Source organism: Cornus florida, unplaced genomic scaffold, assembly GCF_030987335.1.
Source record: "Cornus florida cultivar Cherokee Brave unplaced genomic scaffold, ASM3098733v1 CherokeeBrave_3.0.0_Hap2_Chr01, whole genome shotgun sequence".
NCBI lineage: Eukaryota > Viridiplantae > Streptophyta > Magnoliopsida > Cornales > Cornaceae > Cornus > Cornus florida.
The window spans coordinates 51555449-51560990 of NW_026775571.1; the positions used below are offsets into that span (position 1 = coordinate 51555449).

Sequence of the window (5542 nt, forward strand, 5' to 3'; positions counted from 1 at the left end):
CATGAAGAATAAAGCTTGAATCGAAAGAGGGATCTTGAATCTTACCCAAAACCGAGAGATGAGATGAGAGGGAGATGGAATCTGAGATCCGAGATGAAGGAAAGAGATTTGAGATGAGATATAGTCATCGGAGGGTTCGCCAGAGGTGGGGAAGTGAGTTGCAGCAGCGAGGGACAAAGATGAGGGTGTTAGATCGATCTGTGGTATCGATCTAATAACCCTAGGTTTGATTTTTAAAAACATTCCTTTACCAGTTCGATCGATCGAACTGAAATCTCAAATCGATCGAACTGCGATTGATCTCTCCTCACTAAAAGACAAAATTGTTTTGAAGCTTTTGAATTTTAGAAAATTAAAAATGAAAAGTATATATTTTTTTTTGGATTTTTGAAGAATAAAACTAATAAAAAATATAAATAAACAAAAATAATATATAATAAAATATTTTTGGAATATAAAATAAAATAATATAAAATAATTTATTTTTTTTGGAATTTTTGAAATATAAAATAAAAGAAAAGAAAAGAAAATATTTTTGGGATTTTTGAAAAATAATAGAAATAAAAGTATTTTTGAAAACTTTGAAAACCCTTTTTTTTTTTTTTTTTTTTTTTTTTTTTTAGAATAAACAAAATATTTTTGGATTTTGCAAATTTTTGAAATAAAGTAAAAATAAAATCTTTTTGGAATTTTTGAAAATAAAATTTAAAATATTTTTGTAAGATTTATGAATTTGAAGTTTAAAGTCAAAGTCAAAGTTAAAAGAGCATAGATCGATCAAACCAAGAACGATCTCAGATAGGATTCGATCGATCGAACATGCAAAAACCTGCAGACATATTCGATCGATGGGACAAAGAGACCTTTTGATGCAGGTTGGATACAGGTTCAAAATTTTTCTAAATGTTGAGACTGCAGATCAATCTAAGATGAAGTTGGATCGATCGAAGACCTAAAGATCGATCTAGGAACAAGTTCGAACGATGGGACATAGAGCTGAAATATGCAGGTTTTCTTCGAACGATTGGACAGAGCTGAAATATGCAGGTTTTCTTCGAACGATTGGACAGAGAGGTGATTGGATGCAGGTATGGAGTTCGATCGATCGAACCTCCTTGGAGATCGATCGAACTGATGCAAAATGTCCTTTTTCAACATGAAAGTGCATGCAATCCTAATCACAGTTCCTAGCAATGTATATGAACCTAAAGCAAATATCTAGACTTCGCAAGAAATGAAATTTAAAATAGAAATGAGGGAGGAATGGGGTTGTGACACCCTACAAAATGTACTAGCCTTTAATGTTTCTAACAAGACGTTGGGCTCTTTTAGCCCGGATCAAACATCTTGTAGTGCATCCCCTCCTTGATAGGGTGATAAGTACTTTGAACCCACCCAACAAATGGTTCCCTAGAGAACTTGTTGGATTAGGCTCAAAAGAAATTTTTGGTCCTTGGTCAAAATGATCTTTGGCCTTCCATGCCCTTTCAAAACAAGATTTTGAAACAACTTTCTTGGAATTCAGGGTTGAAGATAAACTTTTTGGAATTTTGGTTTCACACAAAGACTCTATTCCTTCACATTTATGGTCATGATATTTCTTTACAACATTCACTTCTTCATGCTTGTCAAATGAATTGGGGGTCGGATTAAAGATATTTAACTTCACTTTCATGTGGCCAAAATGAGATTTTCATTATTCCCGTCCAACAATTAATGTTGGCATTCGCGGTTGCCAAGAAAGGACAGCCAAGGATAACGGGAATTTGGCTCTTACGATTCTGGACCGGTTTCGTGTCAATGACAATGAAATCAACGGGGAAGAAAAATTTATCAACCTTAATCAATACGTCCTCAATGATACCCCTAGGCTTTTTGATGGATCGGTCGGCAAGTTGCAAAACCACCGACGTCGGTTTCAAGTCTCCTAAGCCTAATTTGACATATACTGAGTATGAAAGAAGATTAATACTTGCTCCTAAGTCTAAGAGAGCCCAATTAATGACATGGTCACCAATGATTCATGAAGTAGTAGGTGAACCAGGGTCTTTGAACTTTGGAAGAGTGCTTTGTTGTAAAATAGAGCTCACTTGCTCGGTTAAGACCACTTTCTTAGGTGCTTGGTTTTTGTTCTTCCTCTTTTGGGTGCAAAGATCTTTTAAAAACTTGGCATAAGCCAGAATTTGCTCGATTGCATCCAAAAATGGAAGATTGACTTTCACTTGCCTAAACACATCCATGATTTCATTTGTTTTGGCATTTTGCTTGTCAATTGAAATGGATCCTTTTAAGGCATCCGGAAATGGGGCTTTTGGTTCAAAAACCTTTTCAGAAATTTTCTTTGAAGTCTCTTCAACACAAGAAGTTTTAAAATCATTTTGCAAATTTTTCTTTTCAAGATCACTTTTCAAACCATTTTTCAACACATTCTCATTTGAAAGATTATGCATATGCAATGAAGGAGGAATATGATGTGAAACGGGATGGGTGTCAACTTTTGGTTGCACCGGTTCACTCTCTTCATTGGATATGCCCACTTGATTATCCACAATCTTCCCACTTCTTAAGGTTGTCACCGCATTGACATACTCTATTGTGTGACCTTCCGATGAGGAATGAGTCTCCACAACACATTGTCGCTTTGGTGGGGCATTCAAAGGCATTTTCCCTTTCTCTCTAGCATTTAAAGTACTAGTTATTTGCCCTACTTGGGTACGTTTCTAGCTTAGCAATGGATTGAGAATGAGAATGAAGCAATTGAGTGTTCGCCTCTAAAGTGCCTAGAGCGGTCAAAACTTTCTCTTCCAAAGCGGGACTCCTAGAATTTCCTTGAGAATATGACGGTTGATTAGGAAAATGAGAATTAGCAAATTGATTTCCTTGTGATTAAAATGATGATCTGAAACCTTGGGAACCTTGGCTTTGCATCGGAGGTGGAACATACTTCCCTTGGAAACCACCTTGGGAAAGGTTTGAGCCTTCCTTTGGTTTCTCTAAGAGAAATTCGGGTGATTCCTCTAACTAGAATTATAGTGATTGCCATAAGGATTGTTCCCTTGATTAACAAAAGCTGCATTGACTTGTTCATGATGCTCACTTTGCACATGTCCATGGGGACAATTAGAAGTAGAATGTAAAACACTTGAACAAGTCATACATATCTCATTGGATGCATGATGGGAATGGTTAGGGACGGAAGATACTTGATTTGCCGAGTTTTGGTTGATCAAGAATTGATCAAATCGTTGAGATAAGGATTTCATCTCGGCGGCTATTCCATTGGAATGGTCAACTTGATGTAAGCCAACACTCTTCCTTCCACTTGAATTCCTACCATTCTTAGAAGATAAAGTTCGATGCAAAGAATTTTCACTCATGCTCTCATAAAGACGCCACACGTCATCCTCATGCCTATCAATGTAAGAGCCAACCATGGAAGCATCAACCATGCCCTTGTAATTATTAGATAAACTCTCAAAGAAATATTGAACTAATTGCCATTTGGGTATGTCATGATGTGGACACTTCCTAAGCAATTCATTGAATCTTTCCCATGCCTCATGGAATGTTTCCCCATCCCCATGTGAAAATTCTCGAATTGAGGTTCTCATGACATTGGTCTTAGAAACTGGATAGTACTTCTTCAAGAACTCTTGTTACATTTCTGCCCAAGAAGTTATTGAAAAAGGCCTACGATTGTTAAATCAGTATTTTGCCTTGTCTTTAAGGGTGAATGGAAAAAGTTTAAGCCTTAAGACCTCTTTTGGCATGTCCGTGTATCTCACGGTGGAACATACTTCACAAAACTCATCTAAATGCTTGTAAAGTTCTTCACTTGGAAGTCCATGATAGTTAGGAAGCATTTAAATGGTTTGTTGTTTGTGTAATGACCCGGATTTTTCGGATAAATTTTTTCCGTTGTCTTTTCCCTTCTGAGTTTGGTTTCTTGTTGATTAGTGTCGTCTCGAGTGCTCTGGAGTGATTTCTGAGACTCTTTTTTGTGGATTGACAACTTCCTTTAAGGACCGAGTCAGTTTAGCACTTTTCGTTTTTCGACACTATTCACTTTTTGTCTTTTCCCTAGGTTGTCTTTTTCCCTATTTCGTCTTTTCCTCGTTTGTCACTCTGTTTGCATAACCACACTTCTTATGTTTGGAGTTGGTTTCTGACTTCGCGTATCTTTATTCTCAATGATTTCTATGAGATACGTTTCTTTACTTTCGTGAGAAAGTACTCTGGTTGCTCCCGGTGCCCGTAGGGGCATAAATGAAAAGTTCTTTGGAAACTTTTTCTCTTCTTGGGGTGTTTTTCATAAATATCTTTTGAAGATATTTTATTTCAAGGGTATCTAAGAAAATATCTTTTGGAAGATATTTTCATTCTAAGGCAGTTTCGCAATTTTCACTTTTTGGAGGGGCCATTGTGCAATTAATGAAAGTTATTGTTCAATGCCTTGTTTTGAGCCTGGATCCTCGTATGGGATTCATTTTCACATTTCATCGAGTCTTAGACTCTTAGAATTTCCTCCTGGACGATGTTTTCCAGTTTCAGGGTTTCTGGCCCCGGTTTGCGCCAAACTTCTTTTGGGCATAACTTTCTGCTCGGGACTCGGTTTCAATGCCGTTTCTTCCATTGTTCATATTTTCTCATTTAGAATCTTTTTTATTCATAGAGTTTTGCCATTTGAGTGCGTCTGCTCGAATTTCACTTTTCAGGACCTGGCGGGGCCCGTTCGGGGCACTTTTTAAGTTTTCTATAAATAGGAGGTCTTAGAAAGAAAAATCAGATTTTTCTCTCTCTCTCTGTCCTCTCTCATGGCCGGTCCAAGCTCCATCCATGGCTGCCATCTTCTCTCTCCTCTTGGACTTCTTCCCTTCATTAAAAAATGGTGATGCCTTTATGTTTATTGTTCCCCTCGGCGAGGCCTACGATTCCAACCGATTGGAATCTCGTTTTGGCCATTTCTTGAGTTCGAGTTAGAAGTCAAGTTGTGTTTTTGATGGGGCATCCTTAGGATTCATGTTCGTGGTGTTGTCCCCGACAAAACCTAGGAGTTTTGTCGGATTTGGAGCCGATTTATTTTGGTGGAGATTTGAGATTTCATCTCAAATGGAGGTAGGGAATGTTTTAGGCTTTTATGTGTGTTGTATTGAGTGTTTACCATGATTATACAACTTATATATGTGCCTTGTATCAAATCTAGAAAGTTGGTAATTTTTAATTCTTTGTATAAAATTTAAAATTCATGATGATAAATAACTTTGATTTGAATTGTGGCATGGTAGAAAATCTTGTTTTAATATGTTGGTTAACATATATTAATTTGGGATTAATTAAATAAGAATTGCTCTTTTTAATTAATATTTATCTTTTGTGAAAGATTTAAGTTCATGGCTATACATTGCATGGAATTGAGTTGTGTTATACTTCTAAATTAAGTTTTGGCATGTTTGTTAACATACTTTAATTTGAGAGCATTTGGTTGAGTTTGGAAATCTATAGATTTTAATTAAGGGAATTAATTAAAATCTATTTTGGTGGT

General features: G+C 36.5%; 1 pseudogene; it reads left to right on the forward strand.

The window, feature by feature from the left end:
- Positions 1–3507: 3507 nt before the first annotated feature.
- Positions 3508–3606, forward strand: LOC132282816 (small nucleolar RNA R71; annotated as a pseudogene).
- The last annotated feature ends 1936 nt before the right edge of the window (positions 3607–5542 follow it).